Genomic DNA, 22873 nt, shown 5'->3' with positions numbered 1-22873 from the left:
ATACACATCATAGAAGAATGGATCTTCTGTGTAATAATACCCACTAATGTGGGAGGAGGATGGGTACTGGTAAATGTCAAGTTAATTACAATGTAATTGTTATACGGGCTTTTCATTTTGGATTGAACTAAACTAAGCAGCAGTGGTTTAGATTTAGCCTTGCATGCTACCAGCCGCGTGCCTAGATTCTATGGGCGAGGAAAAAGGCACATCAGACTAATCCTCCCACTTTATAAATATTAATGAGTAAAAGACCTTGCGTGATCAGAAACGATGACGCAGCGCGACAACTGCGAGTCCCCATTGCTGCAGCCGCTTGTCAGTGTGACGAAGATTGGCACTCAGGTAAGCTGTCACTCAAAATCGTCCTGTTCCCTATCAATCAAACAATCTGGGACGCACAGAAAAATGCCTAGGGCTAAGGCTAGGGACACAGCCAGGCCAGTGGAGTTTATTTGGCAGTGAATAGATGGCCGGGGCCAAAGAAGACGCAAATCTACCCGAGGAAAAAATGTGTCCGCGTTTTGGGCGGAGAGAAGGATTCTGGAAAATAAAGGGCGAGAGCTAGAAGCGAGGCCCCAGCGTTATCCCTATCAGTAGAAGTGCGAATGGGGCAGGGAATGGATGGGCATCTGTTCCTTGCTTGCTTGACTGTCGTGGGCAGAATTTTAGAATCATCTAAAATTAAAGAGACCTTTATTTACACATTTATGAATAGTAATACTGGAATACAATGTAAATACACATTGGATGAACTAGGCGTGTATATACACGTCATTAAGCTATCTGTTAGCTTGTTATCCTCGCGCGGCTAGCTAGCGAATCCGTAGCAAACGCCGCTGGTAAATATGGCACTTCTGCTAGCCACGTTAGCGTAAATGTGGTCAACCAACGTTTAAAACAAGGATGCTTCAGTGGGTGTCTCGGCCGTAGAGGGGTGATGCATATTATAGTTGACATGCGTTTGAGGTTGTTTTCGAAAAGATTGTCAAAGAAAAGTTAAATGTATTAGCTAACGTTACTGACCTAGCTACGCTCGCTGTTTTCGTAAATGAACTACTATAGCTACAGCGTGTTATTTCATCTAGCGACCGTACAGTCTGGATATGAAGAGGTAAACATGTTCTATATAACTAACGTTCTCAAAAATTGAATTTTCTCGACTGAATTCTCACTCGACCGCCTTCCTTCACATGGTTTACAACTAATCTGATTCTTGCTTGCTAACTAACCACCTACAAACTAGCTTTGTTGCCGACAGCACGGTAATGAGAAAAGCAAGTCAGTTCAACGTGGTGGGTGTGTAACATTAATTATGATAGACGGTTATGTTTGATTTTCATCGCTTTCTTGTCAATTCGCTACATTGTATGGTATGTTGCTGAACACAAGTTAAACGTGAACAAAGCATTCGAATGGAAGTGAATAAACTTGATACATTGTGTTCCCCTAATCATCAAAGGCCTTTCATCTGGATGGAGACTTGGGATGCATGTTGTCCTATTCTCTTTGAACACAGACGGTACAGTCAAATAGGCAGCTGGATTATATAGTTTTTATGGTATTGAAGTAAAGTAGAAGACCACCTCTGTCAGAGCAACCAAGCTTTGCAATGCTCCATTCATAGAAATATGGACATTTAGCCAAGTATACTAGTGGAATGTTATGGTATTTAGACTATCACAACGATCAAATGTTTATAACATTTGTTCTGTCAGAAGGAAAAACTGTTTACATGAACCATTCAAATAGATTTTCACTGAAGAGCAACAACTTTCTCTCACCACACGCCTACTCCATTCACAATATAATATCAGTACTACCATTGTAATTAGAAATGTCAGTTTTTCTAATTTGCCCTGCATTAGAATAATCATAATTCATCATCATTGATACAGCAATAGCCGTCTTTACTTCTCAAAAGTGTGTGGGTTTATGTCTCTTTCTAGGTCAGCCAACTCTCCATATCCTTATAATGCTTCAGTGTTTGTGGCGTCTGCAGTGAATATGATGGCTGCCCAATCAGTTTCCATGGACAAGTACACAAAGAGAGAGCAGCAGGTGGGTCAGAATGACAAATTTAGTCTGAGGCTCAGATTTGAGGCCTACTTAAACCTGCCTAAAACCACAAGGATGGGTGAAGGTTTGAAGTTTTTGAGGTGATAATTTATGTTTTTAATCATCAGTTAATGGCAAAGTATCATTAATGGATTTTAGAATGACTAGTATTGCAAAATGTATGGGTAAGGAGATGGATATACAGTGCATTCAAAGTATTCACACCCCTTGACTCTTTCCACATTGTGTTACAAAGTGGGATTTAAAATGTTTTTTGTCAATGATCTACACAAGGTCAAAGTGGAAGAAAAATTCATTTTTTGTAATTAATGGAAAATAAAACATTTTGATTAGTATTCAACCCCCTATCAATACATGTTAGAATCTCCTTCGGCAGAGATTACAGCTGTGAGTGTTTCTGGGTAAGTCTCTTAAGAGCTTTACAAACCAGGATTGTACAATATTTGCCCATTTTATTCTTTTTTTTTTTATTCTTCAAGCTCTGTCAAGTTGGTTGTTGATCATTGCTAGACAGCCATTTAAGTCAAAACTAACTAGACCACTCGGGAACATTCAATGTCGTCTTGGTAAGCAACTCCAGGTTATATTTGGCCTTGCGTTTTAGGTTATTATCCTGTTGAAAAGGTGGATTTGTCTCCCAGTGTCTGTTGGAAAGCAGACTCATTAAAAAGCATGAGCTGGCGCACATCCATAGATTAGTGTAGAGGTGCTGACTAACAGAGAATAAACTGTAAGCTATAAAAACAGTCGCACAGTCCATATATATATAACCTCCCAGTAATTTATTGGGTTAAAAAATGTAAACGTTTTGGCATCACTGTGCCTTCTTTAGGGTGAAAGCAAACTGAACCAGGTTTTCAACTAGGACTTTGCCTGTGCTTATCTCTATTCCTTTTCCCTAAATCTCCCTTGCCAATGACAAACATACCCATAACATGATCAGCCACCACCATGCTAGAAAATATTAACAAAGTCCATCATTACCAATGGATTTGCCCTAAACATAATGCTTTGTATTCAGGACAAAAAGTATGTTTCTTTGCCTAATGTGTTGCTGTATTACTTTAGTACCTAATTGCTAACAGGATGCATGTTTTGGAATATTTTTATATTTGTACATGCTTCCTTTTCACTCTCATTTAGGTTCATTTTGTGGAGTAACTACAAATTTGTTGATCCATCCTCAGTTTTCTCCAATCAGAGCCATTTAACTCTGTAATTGGTTTAAGATCACCATTGGTCTCATGGTGAAATCCCTGAGTGGTTTCCCTCCTCTTGTCACCTGAGTTAGGAAGGATGCCTGTATCTTTGTAGTGACTGAGTGTATTAATACACCATCCAAAATGTAACTAATAACTTCACCATGCTCAAAGGGATATCCAATGTCTGCTTTTTTATCCATCTACCAATAGGTGCCCTTCCCGAGTGGCACAGCGGTCTAAGGCAGCTAGTCACTAGTGCTAGAGGTGTCACTACAGACCCTGGTTCGATTCCAGGCTGTATCGCAACCGGCCGTGATTGGGAGTCCCATAGGGCGGTGCACAATTGGCCCAGCGTCGTCCGGGTTAGGGTTTGGCCGTCATTGTAAATAATAATTTCTTCTTCACTGACTTGCCTAGTTAAATAAAGGTTCAATAAAAAAATGAAATAAAACATTTGCAAGGCATTGGAAAACCTCCCTGGTTTTTATGGTTTGAAATTCACTGTTCGACTGAGGGACCTTACAGATAATTAATTGTATGTGTGGGGTACATTGATGAGGTAGTCATTCAAAAAATCACTATTTTTGCACACAGTGAATCCACGCAACTTATTATCTGAGTTAAGCACATTTTTACTCCTGAAGTTATTTAGGCTTTATTTAGGTATTCAAAGGGTTGAATACTTATTGAGTCAAGACATTTCAGCTTTTCAATTTTTAGTAATTTGTAAAAATGTCTATAAACATAATTCTACTTTTACATTATTGGGTATTATGAGTGTAGACCAGTGACACATCTACATCCAATCCATTTTAAATTCAGGCTGTAACAACAAAATGTGGAAAAAGTCAAGGGGTATGAATTTTTCAGCTCTAGGAAAAAGGTAATTTTTGGTGCATTTGCTTTCAAAGTCATTGTCGCTCCAGTCACATGGTAGAACATTGGATTTGTGAGCCTGACTAGCTGCTGGTAGGCAAGGTGTAAAAGCAGAAGAGTTGGAGCAAGTTGGCTTCCAATCAATGAATGTGACTGACGATCTGAATGAAGCAGCACAAGTTAAAGCTTGGCATGGCTATCAATAACAGTTAAATATGATACAGTATATCACAAAAGTGAGTACACCCCTCACATTTTTGTAAATATTTGAGTATATCTTTTCATGTGACAACACTGAAGAAATGACACTTTGCTACAATGTAAAGTAGTGAGTGTACAGCTTGTATAACAGTGTACATTTGCTGTCCCTCAAAATAACTCAACACACAGCTATTAATGTCTAAACCGCTGGCAACAAAAGTGAGTACACCCCTAAGTGAAAATGTCCAAATTGGGCCTAATTAGCCATTTTCCCTCTCCGGTGTCATGTGACTCGTTAGTGTTACAAGGTTTAAGGTGTGAATGGGGAGCAGGTGTGTTAAATTTGGTGTCATTGCTCTCACACTCCCTCATACTGACTGGTCACTGGAAGTTCAACATGGCACCTCATGGCAAAGAACTCTGAGGATCTGAAAAAAAGAATTGTTGCTCTACATGAAGATGGCCTGGGCTTTAAGAAGATTGCCAAGGCCCTGAAACTGAGCTGCAGCACGATGGCCAAGACCATACAGCGGTTTAACTGGACAAGTTCCACTCAGAACAGGCCTCGCCATGGTTGACCAAAGAAGTTGAGTGCACGTGCTCAGCGTCATATCCAGACATATGATAGACATATGAGTGCTGCCAGCATTGCTGCAGAGGTTGAAGGGGTGGGGGGTCAGCCTGTCAGTGCTCAGACCATACGCCGTACACTGCATCAAATTGGTCTGCATGACTGTCGTCCCAGAAGGAAGCCTCTTCTAAAGATGATGCACAAGAAAGCCCGCAAACAGTTTGCTGAAGACAAGCAGACTAAGGACATGGATTACTGGAACCATGTCCTGTGGTCTGATGAGACCAAGATAAACTTATTTGGTTCAGATGGTGTCAAGCGTGTGTGGCGGCAACCAGGTGAAGAGTACAAAGACAAGTGTGTCTTGCCTACAGTCAAGCATGGTGGTGGGAGTGTCATGGTCTGGGGCTGCATGAGTGCTGCCGGCACTGGGGAGCTACAGTTCATTGAGGGAACCATGAATGCCAACATGTACTGTGACATACTGAAGCAGAGCATGATCCCCTCCCTTCGGAGACTGGGCCGCAGGGCAGTATTCCAACATGATAACGACCCCAAACACACCTCCAAGACGACCACTGCCTTGCTAAAGAAGCTGAGGGTAAAGGTGATGGACTGGCCAAGCATGTCTCCAGACCTAAACCCTATTGAGCATCTGTGGGGCATCCTCAAACGGAAGGTGAAGGATTGCAAGGTCTCTAACATCCACCAGCTCCGTGATGTCGTCATGGAGGAGTGGAAGAGGACTCCAGTGGCAACCTGTGAAGCTCTGGTGAACTCCATGCCCAAGAGGGTTAAGGCAGTGCTTGAAAATGATGGCGGCCACACAAAATATTGACACTTTGGGCCCAATTTGGACATTTTCACTTAGGGGTGTACTCACTTTTGTTGCCAGCGGTTTAGACATTAATGGTTGTGTGTTGAGTTATTTTGAGGGGACAGCAAATTTACACTGTTATACAAGCTGTACACTCACTACTTTACATTGTAGCAAAGTGTCATTTCTTCAGTGTTGTCACATGAAAAGATATACTCAACTATGTACAAAAATGTGAGGGGTGTACTCACTTTTGTGATCTACTGTATATGCCACCACCCATCTTTCTATTCTGGTGCTGACCAAAGAGATACTGCCATAGCCAGGACACCTCTGCATCATCCACCAATTTTAGAATTGTTAAGATAGGCTATATCCTTTCCATTTTGTACTGAAAAACTCAGTGGTCCTCTGTAGCTCAGTTGGTCGAGCATGGTGCTTGCAAGGCCATGATAGTAGGTTTGATTCTTGGGACACCCATATGTAAAATGTATGCACGCATGACTGAGTCGCTTCAGATAAAAGCATCTGGTAAATGGCATTTTATTATAATTTTTAGTACCTAAACCTATTGGTCTTGTTGGCATTTGCAATCTTCTCATGCCTTATTGTTGAGGAAGGGTTCTGAGCTTTACCTGTCCACCACTATTGCTCCTTACTCTGCTGTCATCTCTCTCTCCTCTACTCATGCAGGGTGTTGAGCAGAAGGAGAGTGATGCTGATCATGATCAGAAGTTCAGTGAGGAGGGGTTGGCTGCAGCCTCCAGTCCTGCCCCCACTGAACCCCAAACACCCTTTGATGTAGATAAGGCCTCCATATACCGGTACACCCCCTAACTGTTCACCCCCTGCCAAAACTTTAGTCAAGCGACCCCCTCAACTACTTTTAAACAGGATAATGTTAGTGACGATGGCAGTCTTGGATGTCATCGGGCTTATGTGCCCTACCTAAATAGAAGTATGGGGTAGAAATGGCCACATTTGACAACTGTAGATAATAGCAATTTGGTAATGTTTTTCTTTGTGTGTGTGTGTGTGTGTGGCAGGCATCCCTTGTTTCCTCTCCTGGCGCTGCTCTTTGAGAAATGTGAGCAGTCTATGGCTCAGACTGCATCACGTCAGCCAGCTTTGACGTGGATATCGAGAACTTTGTCTGCAGCCAGGAGAAAGAGGGCAAAGCATTCTTCAGTGAGGATCCTGACCTCGACAATCTGGTCAGCTCCCTCGTCTGCTTTCAATACTTTTTGAATGATTTTGCATCACTATGACATCTAGTGACACTATTCACAAAATGTCTGCAATTGACACATTGAATGTCAAATCACTTTTTATTTGTCACATGCTTTGTAAACGGCAGCTGTAGACAAACAGTAAAATGTTTACTTTCAGGCCCTTCCCAACAAGGTAGAGAAAAATGAGATGGTTAACCATTAAACAAACTATCAGTCTTATCTCTTGGGGTAGAAGCTGTTCAGGGTCTTGTTGGTTCCAAACTTTGTGCATTGGTACCGCTTGCCCTACGGTAGCGGAGAGAACACTATGACTTGGGGGGCTGGAGTCTAACAATTTTGAGGGCCTTCCTCTGACACTGCCTGGTATAGAGGTTTTGGATGGCAGGGAGATTGGCCCCAGTGATGCACTGAGTCGTTAGCACTACCCTCTAGTGCCTTGCAGTCGGATGCCAAGCAGTTGCCATACCAAGCCGTGATGCAGCCAGTCAGTATGCTCTCAATGGTGCAGCTGTAGAACATTGAGGATCTGAGGGCCCATGCCAAATCTTTTCAGTCTCCTGAGTTGTCGTTCCTTCTCCGTCTTTATGTGTGTACCGTGATAATTTCTTAGTGATGTGGACATTATGTAGGTTGAAAGCTGAAACACAGACTAAATCAAATGTCCCATGATGGTAGTGACAGCACATTACTGCTTATCGCTTATTAACCATCAGTTATTCACTTTAATATAAGTTTTTAAATTACATTTGTTTAATTCCAAGTCATCTCATCTATAGAGCTGTTGCCGATTTCTGTCTGACAAAATCACTTCTTGTAGTTCTTCAAAGTAAATAAGGCATACTTTTATAACTGCTGAAATCCAATCAATCAATCACTTAGACCATGTATTTTCAGGTAGAGTTGACTCATGAAGCAACTGCTCTTATCTCCCTCTCAATCGCGCATTCTCTTGCCGTGTATGCACCACACTAACCTAACGTAGCAGGAGTAAAATTAACAGACCGGACAAGTAGGCGGCGTTGGATTATGGTCATTGCAGTTAGTTTAGTGCAGAAAACGTGGTAATTATGTAGAATATTGGCCTGTTGGAAACTACAACTTCCTACTACATCGCACAGTTCAGGCTTGATCGGATGTATTCTCTAGAGAAACTGCAATGTGCGCATTGAGCTCCCAGAGAAAGAAAAGAACTGAACGAAATGGAATTCAAATAATTGAACCAACAGTCAGTTTTATTATTTTTTAAATTGGTTAAAATCGCTCAGCACTATTAAGCACACACACACACCTGAGGCTCAGCGTGGCAGATGTGTTCTTGCCTACCCTGTCAGGAAGTTCAGCATCCAGTTGCAGAGCGAGGTGTTCAGTCCCAGGGTACGGAGCTTAGTGATGAGCTTGCCGGGCACTATGGTGTTGAATGCTGAGCTTTAGTGAATTAACAGCATTCTCACATATGTGTTCCTCTTGTCCTGGTGGGAGAGCGCAGTGTTGAGTCCAATAGAGATTGCGTCATCTGTGGATCTGTTGGGGCGGTATGCAAATTGGAGTGGGTCCAGGGTGTCTAGGATGATTGTGTTGATGTGAGCCATGACCAACCTTTCAAAACATTTCATGGCTACAAAATGTGAGTGCTACGGTGTGGTAGTCATTTAGGCAGGTTATCGTTGGCGTTCTTGGGCACAGGGGACTAAGGTGGTCTGCTTGAAACATTTAGGTATTACAGACTGGGTCAGCCACGCTCTGAGTATGCGTCCTAGTAACCAGTCTGGGCCCGCCCGGCCTTGTGAATATTGACCTGTTTAAAAGGTCTTACTCACATTGGCTACAGAGAATGAGATCACACTTGTCCGGAACAGCTAGTGCTTTCTGCATGGTTCAGTGTTGCTTGCCCCGAAGCGAGCATAGAAGGAATTTAGCTTGTCTGGTAGGCTTGCGTCACTGTGCAGCTCGCGGTTGGGTTTCCCTTTGTAAGCAAGTTCTACAACATCCGACGAATGTCAGAGCCGGTTAGTAGCATTCGATCTTAGTCCTGTCTTGATGTTTTGATTGTTTGATGGCTTGTCAGAGATCTTAGTGGGATTTCTTGAAATAATAATACATTTTATTTTAAACACTTTTCACGACACCCAAAGTCCCTTTACATACAAGAAAATCAGTAGGATAAAAAGCAATAAAATCCCATGATTTAAAGTACAGTGTATTCAGAAAGTATTCAGACCCCTTGACTTTTTCCACATTTTGTAATGTTACCACCGTATTCTAAAATGTATTAAATAAAACACCTTGTCAATCACACAATACCCCATAATGACAACGCAAACAGTTTACTTTTTTTGCAAATGTATTAAAAATAGATACATAAATAAGGTAAGTATTCAGACCCTTTGCTATGAGACTCAAAATTGAGCTCCCGTTTCCATTGATCATCTTTGAGATGTTTCTACAACTTGGAATCCACCTGTGGTAAAAATCAATTGATTGGACATGATTTGGAAAGGCACACACCTGTCTATATAAAAAAAGTCCCACAGTTGACAGTGCAAGTCAGAGCTAAAACCGAGCCATGAGGTCGAAGGAATTGTCTGTAGCGCTCCGAGACAGGATTGTGTCGAGGCACAGATCTGGAGAAGGGTACCAAAACATTTCTGTAGCATTGAAGGTCCCCAAGAACACAGTGGCCTCCATCATTCTTAAATGGAAGAAGTTTGGAACCACCAAGACTCTTCCTAGAGCTGGCCGCCCGACCAAATTGAGCAATCGGGGGAGAAGGGCCTTAGTCAAGGAGGTGACCAAGAACGCGATGGTCACTGACAGAGCTCTAGAGTTCCTCTGTGGATGGTAGAACCTTCCAGAAGGACAACCATCTCTGCAGCACTCCAGCAATCAGGCCTTTATGGTAGAGTGGACAGACGGAAGCCACTTCTCAGTAAAAAGCACATGGCAGGCCGCTGGGAGTTTGCCAAGAGGCACCAAAAGGACTCTCAGACCATGAGAAACAAGATTGGTCTGATGAAACCAAGATTGAATTATTTGGCCTAAATGGCAAGTGTCACGTCTGGAGGAAACCTGGCACCATTCCTACAGTGACAGTGGTGGCAGCATCATGCTCGGGGGATGTTTTTCAGCAGCAGGGACTGGGTGACCAGTCAGGATCAAAGGAAAGATGAACAGAGCAAAATACAGAGATCGATGAAAACCTGCTCCAGAGCACTCAGGACCTCAGACTGGGGCAAAGGTTCACCTTCCAACATGACAACCACCCTAAGCACACAGCCAAGACAACGTAGGGGTGGCGTCGGGACAAGTCACCGAATGTCCTGAATGTCCTTGAGTGACCCAGCCAGAGCCCGGACTTGAACCTGATGGAACATCTCTGTAGAGACCTTAAAATAGCTGTGCAGCGACGCCCCCTATTCAATCTGACAGCGCTTGTGAGGAACTCCAAATACAGGTGTGTCAAGCTTGTAGCGTCATACCCAAGAAGACTTGAGGCTGTAACAAAGTACTTAGTAAAGGGTCTGAATACTTATGTAAATGTCATGTTTTTTTTATACATTTCCTAAAATGTCTAAACCGGTTTTTGCTTTGTCATTGGGGGGTATATTGTGTAGATTGATGTGAAAATTGTAACAATTTGGAAAAAGTCAAGGGGTCTGAATACTTTCCGAATGCATTGTGTATAAAAGTACACTAAACATGACAGACTGACCATGGAGAACACTAAACATGATGACAGACTGACCAGGGAGAACACTAAACATGATGAGACTAAACCATGGAGAACACTTAACATGATGAGACTAAACCATGGAGAACACTAAACATGATGACAGACTGACCATGGAGAACACTAGACATGATGACAGACTGACCAGGGAGAACACTAAACATGATGACAGACTGACCATGGAGAACACTAAACATGATGAGACTAAACCATGGAGAACACTAAACATGATGAGACTAAACCATGGAGAACACTAAACATGATGACAGACTGACCATGGAGAACACTAAACATGATGACAGACTGACCATGGAGAACACTAAACATGATGACAGACTGACCATGGAGAACACTAAACATGATGAGACTAAACCATGGAGGAGACCAAACATGATGACAGACTAACCAGGGAAGTGAACTAGACAGAGGATAAAAGCTAAGACAACAGAGAATCCGGGTAAGCCTGTGTGAAGAGGTGTCTTTAGTGTGGACTTCAATACGTGTATGGATTGTGAGGTTCTGACATGGAGGGCGTTGGAGGACTGAATTGCTAAAATCCCAGTCTCCCATGGAGCGGAGCTTGGTGCAAGGGATGGTGAGGAGGCCAGTGTAAGAGGAGCGCAGTGAACAGGTGGGAGTGTAGGGGTGCAGGAGGTCAGTAAGGTATGTGGTCACCAGTCCATTGAGTGCTCTGTAGGAGAGCCTAAGCAATTTGAAGATGATCATATATTGAACTGGGAGCCAGTGGAGTTTAATTAGGGTGGGAGGAATGTTTTACCATTTATAAATGCAATCCCATTCAATAAGCGTCCGGATTAGTGTCCCACTCCTTGAAAGCGGCAGCTCTAGCCTTTAGCTCAGTGCGGATGTTGCCTGTAATCCATGGTTTCTAGTTGGGATATGGCTTCTGGTTGGCCACTGGGGTCGACGTCGTCGTTGCACATATTAATGAAGCCAGTGACCGATATGGAAAATCTTCAATGTTATCAGATGGATCCCGGAACATATTCCAGTCTGTGCTAGCGAAACAGTCCTGTATCTTAGCATCCGCATCATCGGACCACTTCCGTATTGAGCGCATCAAAGTGAGCTACTGTTTCATGTAAAAGGGTTAATAAAGCAAGTTGGGCACACATTACACACACACAGCATGACAAAGGCCTTATACCAAAGTAGCTACTAGTGGAATAATTAATGTACTATGTAACACTACAGACAACGTACATGCCATTTTAGTGCATACGTCCTTGCCTCTGCTAACTCCTCCTCCCTCCTTGACCTTTGACCCCAGATGGTGAAGGTCATCCAGGTGCTGCGGATCCACCTGCTAGAGCTGGAGAAGGTGAGTGACCTTTGTAAAGATTTCTGCAGCCGCTACATCGCCTGCCTCAAGACCAAGATGAACAGCGAGACCATGCTGAGTGGAGAGCATGGCAGCCCCTACTCACCTGGACAGGGATACTCTCCCACCAAGACCCAGGTACACACACACAACCTACCACCGTACACTCGTGCTATACACCCACCACAGATACATACACCTGATAAGATACACTATTCACCCATGAAGGCTCAGTTTAACTCACCTGTGTGTGTGTGTGTGTTCTCTGTGTGTTGTGCAGACCTCCAGCTCTTCCAAAGGAACCCTCAGTCCCCAGGGGATTGTGGTGCCAGCGTCATTCCTGCAGCAAGGCAACGTAACAGTCAACCCCATACAGGTTATGGCAGGTATGTCACCCTGGCATACAACAACCACCGGTACCCTCAGACACCAACCACCACTGCTCACCGCCATCAGCTCAATAGGACTGTTAGTGTACCGGCTGGTTTCAGTCTTTCTCTGTGCCTGCAGTTTAAAGTGGTCTGTTTGCAGCCCTTACATGTGTGTGTCCTCCAGGTGGCACAGTGTACCAGCCTGTCACAGTAGTCAACTCACAGGGTCAGTTGGTGTCACAGACTCTCTCTCCCCAGACTATACACATTCAGAACACACAGGTAAGACACACATCTGTCTGGACTAAAACATAAAAGGTTGACATTTACTGCCTGCTGAAGAGTGTGCTAATGTAACCGCCTCTCTCGCAGCTTCAGCTGCAGCTCAATCAGGACCTGAGCTTCTTTGGCCATGACGACAGCTCGTCTAAGAACAAGCGTGGCGTCCTTCCCAAACAAGCGACCAACGTCATGCGCTCCTGGCTCTTCCAGCACATCGGGGTGAGTAGAACACAGGCCAACTCTATGGGTTACAACCTGGAATGATTCTGGGATTTGTTTGGCTTGCAGTGTTTTAATCTTGCCCTACGTAATTACTGTTGTATTGTTTTGTTTCCATAGCACCCCTACCCCACAGAAGATGAGAAGAAGCAGATCGCTACCCAAACTAACCTGAGCCTCCTCCAGGTCAACAACTGGTGAGTTACATGAACCCATGCCATACTACCATGAATAACCACCTAAGTGCATGAAATGACAGAACGACTTCTCCTAGAGTGAACCTCAAGTAATGTTTCAAACCCTTCAATTCCCTTTTAGTTATTGGTCAACACTCTTGTTCCCCTTCTCATGATGGATCCAATCTCGCCTTCCGTTCCAGGTTCATCAATGCGCGGAGGCGGATCCTGCAGCCCATGCTGGACGCCAGCTCTTCGGAGACGGCCAAAACCAAGAAGAAACTGCTTCCGAACCGGCCACTACAGCGTTTCTGGCCTGACTTTATCGCCACAGGGATGACCCAACAACAGGTCCAGATGGCAGACGGTACATACTGGCTACTGGCTTGCTACACTGCTCATTGGATCAGCACTGCTGTGTATTGCGAGTTGCTAGAGCTGTTGGCTATACTTGTTTTTAAAGCAACTAGGCACAAGAGCACTTACTGTATTGGGAATGATAGCCACAAGGTGAATTCAGTCACAAGGCAAAGTCAAGGCTCTCTTGGTAAAGTAACTTTTTTCTCAATAAGAGACTAACTAAATGTAATGTCGCTGATGTGTCCTCTCCTGGTTGCCTGTTCCCCAGGCACCATGGTGACAATGAGTGTGGAGGGTCTCCAGAGCCTGACTTCAGACGGCACCACGCTTGCCGTGCAGCAAGTGATAATCGGCGGGCACAGCGAGGATGAATCAGGAGACAGCAGGGACGAGGAAGATTATGAGATGACTGGGCTGGGCCTGGACAACAGTGACTCCCTGCAGTAGGACATACACACACCGGCCTACTGTACACACTCACCACAGGAGGCTGCTGACGGGAGGACGGCTCATAATAATGGCCTGAATGGAGCAAATGGAATGGCATCAAACACCTGCAAACCAGGTTTAATTTATTTTATACAATTCCACTGATTCCGCTCCAGTCATTACCACAAGCCCGTTTACCCCAATTAAGGTGCCACCAACCTCCTGGTACTCACACATGCAAATACACACACTCAAAATCAAACGTTGTATGCTGCGTTGAAAATAGGGTAATTTAGGCCTTCCACAACAAAACATACATGATATATGCAGACTGATATAGGCTGATAATGAATTGTGTACACAAACACTAGCACAAAATCAGATCAATTTATGCAATTTTTTTTTAAATGGTGGCTCAGATCATGTATGTACTGTAGATAGACTGATATTGCATGTCCAAACACTCTCTAAATCAGTTTACACAGCACAATCACAGGACATACGGGAGCACTCCTGATGTCCATTTATTGGATGGAGTGCGCTGTGTGTGGGAGTTTCATTTCAGAAACTGTTTACTACGTAGTATTTGTAGGCGAGTGCACTTTTTTTGTATAATATAATTCTACGCTCCAAAAGACAAAAAGAACGGACGCAGCTAAAACAAATTATGAAGTGTTAGGGGGGGGAAAAAACCTGAAACAAGTTTGTACGCTCCGTTAATAAACGTTGAATGAGTCTTATTTTTCATTTAATCTGCTTTTGGCTGCCACGTTTCAAGTACTGGTTTGTTTTGTTCACTTTGCATGCCTGTGACTTTTACCCACTCTGATCATGACTGACTCCCAGGCTTACAGACTGGCCCTATAGAGCCATTTTCTGTTTACCGTCAAACATTAAAAAGCTCTGTAGCAGGATAGCTAACGCTGATGTCGGGACCTTAACACATTTAACAGTGAGTTTGTGATGACCATGAAAACACTCAAGACTGATGGCTATACGACAAGTAAGGCAAACAACAAGGTATCTGACGAGTAATTTCATGCCCAACTTTTCATTACGCACCGGGGAAATGGGTCTCTAGAGAGCAATAGCATCGTTTTGTAGGCACTAATGGAGGTTAACTCCGCCATGGCTCGGCCAACGCCTATGGGGGAAATTGTTGTTAAATGCCGAAAATTAGGTGCATTACCGCCACTGACATCGTTCGTCTTTCGGTCACCCACGTGGGTACCAGCTTCTATATACCAATGAGGAGAGGCAGGACTTTCAGCGTGATCTGCGTCAGAAATAGGAATGACTTCTATTTTAGCCCTTAGCAACGCCGACGCTCATTGGCACGCGCTAGCAGTGTGGGTGCAATAATTGAATAACAGATTTCTACATTTATTTTGCGACGCGAGAGCTGTGTTCAGCCTGTTAGCCTACCTTATCAGCTGGGCCAAAGTCGTCTCTGGACAACATTGTTCAGGGAAACGAAACAAGCACATTCTCACTGAAGAGATGTTGCAGCCTGGAACAAAACAATAAACCATCCTTTGCGTTTTCGTTCAAGCTGGTAAAGCAGGTGTGACGTGAAGAATTTGGTTACTAATGTAGTTCCATTTCTCTGACAGTTGGCTACTTGTTAGCAACTGATATTTTAAGCACAAAGAGTTCATAAAGGTCATGCTGGACTGATATTCTCATAGAACATAATGTATAAGATCTCCTGAGCCTGTATTAACCTCAGACCTAATTTTCAGCATATCCCAAAACCCCATTATTTTCCCCCATAGGAATGCCTAACAAACCAGAGGTAGAAAATGCTAACTCCTTTCCATTTTTTAGAACTACAAGCTGCCAAGCTGTATATTGGCCCAACAGAGCCCATGAGAAAAAAAGGGATATGCTTATTTTCATATACGAACTTAAGTATATGTTTTGGGGTCGTTTTCTCTTGTTTTGTATGGAATGTTTGTACAAATGGTTTGTTATTTAAGCTAGTTGCCCTATTTTCCAGGGTCCGATTAAGTTTTCTAAATATTTAAGACGAATGAGAAACAAAATGTTTATTGGTTTTAAACGCGAGATCTGAAAAAGGCCTTGTAGGTCATTTTTTTAAAGACCTAACTAAAGCACAGAAAGCTTAACTAGATGAAGCTATATATACACCTATAGTGAAATCTGTCAAAAGGAAGCTAAAATGCTAAGGCATAGTAATTTTACATTGTCAATCGCAGTTCTTTGAAATTCAAATATACTGATATGTACTTGATCTCAGTTAATTGATTGCAGTTCTCTAATTTTCTACAAACAAGTCCAGTTTTGCCACAGTGTTACATATTTTGTAATCATTCATAATAGTATAGATTTCCCTCTTTCAAGTGCACTATGCTTATAACACAATCACATGGAACTGAAAGATATTATGGTGCTTAGGCAAACCGATGCAGTACAAACTCAAAATATATATATATATATATATATATATATATAAAAAAATGATATTTTGCATGTGTTAATCAAGAGTGCAGTTGGGATCCTCAGACGGCACATTGGTCCACTAGTGCTGTGGCTGATCAAGGGCCAGCTTTAAGGAATGGTTTCCAAACGCTGCATCTTATTTTTTATATTAATGCACAAGTTAGGAAAACCTGCACCAATGTATCATTCAAACCTGGGCCCGAGATCCCCAGTTTCAGGCCCGGGGTCCGGTGGGTCTCAGCTGCTCTCTCGATCTCACATGTCGCTTTTTATCTACTGTTCACTTTTCTGTCTGTTTGCCTTAAAGCTTTCTATTTTGGAATAAACAATGCCTAAACTCAACTGTCAAGTGTTACTCTACCTTCATTGTAGACATAATTTGTGACAAATGGTCAACCACACACAGGTTATGGTAGGTATTTTACCCTGGCATACAACAACCACAGGTACCCTCAAGACACTGCCCACAACTTGGTAAGTGATGACATGGCTGGGCTAGGCCTAGACAACATTGACTCCTTGCAGTAGACCACACACACAAAATGTACTATATACAAATGAAGACACTCAAAACCAAACTCTGTATGCTGCTTTGAAAATATGGCAGGATGATAATGAATTGCATACACACCAGCAAAAAAACAGATGTATTTATGCTTTACAAAAAAATAGGATGGCTCAGATCTTGGACTCATGTATACACTGTAGATAGATTGATTTACACGTACACACTGCCATTAGACCTCTGTGTATTCAAGTGTCCAATCCACCAATCTCAGCCTGTAGTTGCAGTACACCCACTAATTGATCATATTTTCTTAAAAAACATTGATGGCCACCAGATTATCGCCAGTTGATCTCGTAAAACCATAAATACGTGCTAAAAGCACCTGCACGGCGATCCCTATTGCTACCATTGGGCCATGAAATCGCAAAAAACTGAGGGAAAGTTTAATGCATGTGCTTCCCTCTGCTGGATACAACCATAACTGCAACGTGTATACGTTCTATTTTAACATTCTCTGGTCACATCCAGAGCCAATTTTACCTCTTGACATAAATACAAGTTTATGCAATAGTCAGTAAATATCAAAAAGTTCAACTGACAACACACAATCCCTGGCGCACGTGAACATTTTACATGACACCGATGGTCCCTGCATCAAAAACTTAAGACAGGCCTACTCTATTCAAGTGGTAATTGAGACAATTTAGTAACCAGGATAACTCTAGATAGGAAATAGTATAGCCTACACACATTTTATCTTTGTGTTGTCAGATGGAGCTTGCCGGCTAGGAGGATGCTGCTGGTAAACAGAATACCTCAACCTACATGTAGTTAATAGGATTTCGTTAAGGCTTAAACCAATCAACAACTAGTTCAGTTCATATGTGCCAAACATTGCAGATAGAAATGGCATGAAAAGCCATCTGCATGGAGGAATATTTGTTCTACATTACATTTCCATCTGAACGTTCCAAAACATTGTCCTGCTGAACACACCCCAGGTGTCAAGTTCATTGAATGGAGGGTCAAGTGTTGGTGGGTTTTCACTACTCCATTGTACCGGATTAGTTAGGAACCCCCATCACCTGTTTGTATACTTAAGACAAAAAAACTCACTGCCAGAGACAGTCTTTTAGTGACCGCTTTAACAATGGAAACTGATTGTCCTCAAAGATGGAAGGCAGGACCATTCTAGCCAATTAAGGCAAATATGAAAAGGCTACATCCTTCTGTGCCACTACAGCACCTGACGGCATGGGCAGTGCCATCTCCATTTTACAGTAGTAAATTTTCTTCATTGGCTGATTTTTGCAAATGCTGGAATCCCCACCCAGTTGGCTACTTTAAAATGGTGGAAGGCCTCAATATCCATACTAAAACGAGTTATATACACGTTCTCCATCTCTTGAACACGCACAACTCTGATTTAGCAATTGTTGGGTCAGTTGCCAAAATGCAATAAGCGCATTCATAACCTAACCATCACAGAACTTCTATTCAATCAAATAAGGCTCATGTAGCAAAATAGTCAATACATTTTTTGGTTGACCAAATTAGACATGCGCATCGACTTCAATTCCTCACTTCGTGGGCTTATTCTAGTGGACAAATTTCGGGCCGCGCTTCCTCCTCTGCCTTGCATGGAATGAATTTGACATCCCTGCCATAGAGCATCTCACCACATTGGCCATGTAATTTCAAATGGGCTTGGTTTCATACTCAGAGCATATTAATTGTGGAAAGTGGCTTCAAACTATTTCTACAAAGCCCATGACATATGGATTAGACATGGTTTACAGCTACGTTATAGCTTTGCTTTTACTTGCTCAAGGGTCAGATTAAGGAGCAACAGAACCTTCATTTGAACAAAAACAATGCTTATCACAGCCACTAAACAGATTTAGTCTCCATATAAAACATTTGTTTACGCCTTTAACATGACAAATGAAGGCGTATAAAGCTGTGAGAGAAACCATTTCACACATAAAACCTTCATCCCAATGTCTTGAAATCAACATTTTATTTTGTCCTAGATCATTCAAACATTTGCTTTCAACAATGTTACTCACATTCATCTTTGAAATAACAATACCATCTTCAACTGCATGGACATAAACTACAATGAAAGCCAGATACTGTTTACAGAGTGAGGCGTAAGCAAAATTAATTTACTTATTAAAGCAGTCGGCAAATCAAGACACTCCTTCAAATCTATTGGAAACATTCAGAGATTGAGTGTGGTCTAATGTCACCCGAGAGACCTTCTGCAGCAGGACAATTCCCCAAGTCCTCAACAGGCCGGGACAAGTGCAATACCATACAAGTAATGAGCATTGCTGCCTATCCCAACCTGCACAGAAAGGGATTGCTATTCTGATGAATGATTAAAAATCACTGCTATGATCAGTTTTGCATGGATTTGCACAGCAGTACATTGAAAAGCTGAAAGCAAACCAGCAAAACTAACCAGAGACCAGTGGCTCCAGCCCCAAGTGGCATCTGCTGTACCCGGTGGTGATGCATGCATCTAGAAGTACTTCAAGTGCTCACACTGCAGTAGATATCCATAAAACTACCTGCACTATAAGCACTTTAATACTGCTGAAACCCATCTGCAGCACACATTAACATTTCTGTGGGAGAAAGGGTCTTGGATGTCCAAGAGCCTTCCAGGATGCTCAACCAATGTCAATGTAGACAATCAACAGGACAGATGGACACACAGGCCACCGATAGTTTTGCATAGATTTGCACAACTCAATTTTTCTTGTAGTGCAACTATGCAAAACTAGCAGAGATCTGCAAGAATAAATCATACACGTCATAGACCAGATGAGTCCCAGACCCTTATGCCAGAAGGAGCACTTAGGGCAGTAGGTGCTAGTCTAATTCACTATCTGCACTAGATGCACCTTAGCATAAGCACCAGTGAAGGTTTGAAAGATTAGTGTACAATGAAGACAGTGTCAGTATAGTGCTTAAAGTGCCTTCACTGCAGTAGATATTAGAAGACTACCTGCACTGTAAGCACTTTGACGCTACAGTGACTGCCAGTCCAGTGAAGCATTCCAACGTCAACAGATGCTAGACTTCGGGGTCAATTACTTGTGATCTGGGATCTGATTCTGGGGGTGCATCACAATGTAATGAGTGTCTGCAAAAGGAGAGAAAAGGCAATTAATTTCTACTGTTTATGTTAAGACTAATGCACAGAATTTTCTAAAATTCAAAGGGCTAAGGTTGAGCACTTGATCACTAGTTGAGAAATTAAACCTACACTATGCATTTTCCTTGCCATTATGCAAAACGATTTCAGAACAGGAATACATTGTGACATGCTTGGCAATACAAATCGAAAAGTACCCCATGTTGATATTAGCTGGATCAATGTTACTTTCAAGTGTGTTTACAGAGTTAATTAAACAAACGGATATTGTCAATGCGTCACACTAGGCGAGTTGGACAGGCGTAAAGATCAAGCACGCAATCTACCAACATGGTGCTAATTAATCCAGTAGTGAGATTCTTGGAAGTTAAGGCAAACGTAAATCTTGTATGAAATGCGCAATTTGTGGCCCACGTCGTGGGAACTGCACATGCGTTAAATTCAATACCCCTCCCCCCACGCTGTGCACCAGCTAACATGGCGCTGGCCGAGTCCGCAATACATTTTAGTGTAATAAACCACCAATATAACCCATAATCAACTTCACACATCCATAGCCTACACATGTTGGGGGGTGGGAATATGCCCCGCTAGTTGGCCAAGCGCCCCACGCGAATGATATTTCCCGAACTTAACATGAATCCACACATCAAGAAGCTGCATACAAAGCATGTGAGAAGCTAGCTAACGTTCGCTGGCCAGCCCATGCCACGACAAGTGTCACGTTGAGACCAACTTCGGCATGCTAATGTTAGTGGGAAATCATAGATTGAGAGTCTGGTACAAAATTTGGGAAAGATGTACACCAACGTATGAAAACAAGAACATATACGAAGCTCAAAACCGCCAGCCATTACTGTAGCAAGCTAAAGTTGCCTCCCGGCCTTCAACTCTGCGCATATTTTTCAACATTGTTGATGTCACCGACTGCATGATATGGGTACTTATCATGAGAAACAAAGTCTGCCCAGCAATAATTTTATTCAGGTATCAACCAGCGGGTGGCTAACGAGCTATCTGAATGACAGGCAAAGTAATTTAGCTAGTTAAGTGCTCGTTGGCATAGCCTGCCAAGCTAGCAGAGGCGCGCGGCCTTCAGCCCCATGTGTTACTGCTTTGTTCTGGAGGCATTTTAACGCACACACCACTGAACACAGACAAAATAACTCAACTTTATTTATTGTCTGGGCATAAAATGTATACCATTACACAAATATATTTCTAGCGACAAATACATAATTACCAAAAGTAACGTTCACTTACACTAGCCAAACTAGTAGAGGCATTGCAGAGGCAGCAGTGCACGCTTTTCAAATCTCCCTCATTCTCAGAACTATGGAGGAAGGGGCCATGCGCCTTTTAACGTTACATTGTTTTAAATGCAAAAACAGCCGATATAGAATATAATCCCTGCATCAATTTGGTAAATAGAATGCATAAATAAGCATTGTTTAACTTCTACAGTCGCATCCCATGAAGAGGCTAACAACAGGTTTCTTGTCAATAACATGCGCGTACTAAGACATTCTCCTCTGAAATCCACCATCTTCACTCACTACTGCAGACTTACCGTTTACTGTCACTGCTCCAAGCATACCTACGAAACTAAACCATAAACTTGTAAATTGCTTCGTAGCAAAGTAAAAAAAAAAAAAACAGATCCCCGTATGCTGCTATTTTGATTCGGCAGGACTTTGTGAATCGTAGTAAAATTGTGAAAGTGGCGCGAACGTACCCTGCTTTTAACCATGTGGTGAATGAAGGGCGGCTCCCGCCGTCGAACGTAAATATCTACAACCCCAACACCATTAGCATAAATAAACTACTTCCGATCTTTACCCTCCGCCAATCCAAAACACGAGTTTACTACAATGGAAATGTTGGCCATGAGCTCTTTTCTTGTTCGAAGTCATATTGATGATCATCGATTGGCTACGAATATATCAATAATAAATATATACTACAACATTTTAGTTCAAGTAGCCTATGCGTCTCACGACGAATATTAGATTGTGGAGATAAAGTGGAGATAAAATACCAAAGTTTACTCTCTTAATCAGTCTGAAGTATTTTCTGTCTTAGATTACATTGGTTTCTTATGCAATCAGAAATCATTATGATATGGTAGATTAATTAGTTAATGTTATTCTAAGTAGGTGAGATTTACATGACTTTATGAAAAGTTACACAACTGAATAGGCTAGTGGAGGTAAAATACCAAAGTTTACTCTCTTAATCAGTCTGAAGTATTTTCTGTCTTAGATTACATTGGTTTCTTATGCAATCAGAAATCATTATGATATGGTAGATTAATTAGTTAATGTTATTCTAAGTAGGTGAGATTTACATGACTTTTTGAAAAGTTACACAACTGAATAGGCTAGTGGAGGTAAATCGTGTTTACACTTTGTTAACATTGCCTGCAGGTAGGCCTATAAATGCTTTATTGCTTGTTATAAACAACATGATTAATAATCTCTTATAAAGAGATTATATGTTATGCTTATAAAGGACATTTGCAGCTGACTCAAAATGTCTATTATTTATTCAGGAATCAGCATCATTATTAGATGATAACATTATAGAAAGGTATATTGCATGACACGTCTTACGATGCATTATAACATCACCATAATGCATTATAACTGAAGGTCTTTAAGTAAAATGTTACCTAAATCATTAATGCATTCTCAATTGAACATGTTGTTTAGATAACGAGGAATTGGCTTAATCTGTGTAGAGAAAAATAATAATTAACAATCATTAGTTTTATTGCAAAGTCAATTTAACTAAGGTCATTTTGGAATTCCATCTTAATAAATTGTTCCCCCCACTGTGATACGCCTATATGC

General features: G+C 42.2%; 1 pseudogene; it reads left to right on the top strand.

Annotated features, from left to right (window-relative positions):
* Positions 1-351: 351 nt before the first annotated feature.
* On the top strand, positions 352-16689 carry LOC129816235 (homeobox protein PKNOX1-like; annotated as a pseudogene).
* Positions 16690-22873: the final 6184 nt, after the last annotated feature.

The sequence above is a fragment of the Salvelinus fontinalis genome, chromosome 19 (genome assembly GCF_029448725.1).
Source record: "Salvelinus fontinalis isolate EN_2023a chromosome 19, ASM2944872v1, whole genome shotgun sequence".
NCBI classification, from domain to species: Eukaryota; Metazoa; Chordata; class Actinopteri; order Salmoniformes; family Salmonidae; genus Salvelinus; species Salvelinus fontinalis.
The sequence above is the reverse complement of the archived record's forward strand: the minus strand, read 5'-3'. Positions and strand labels throughout refer to the sequence as shown.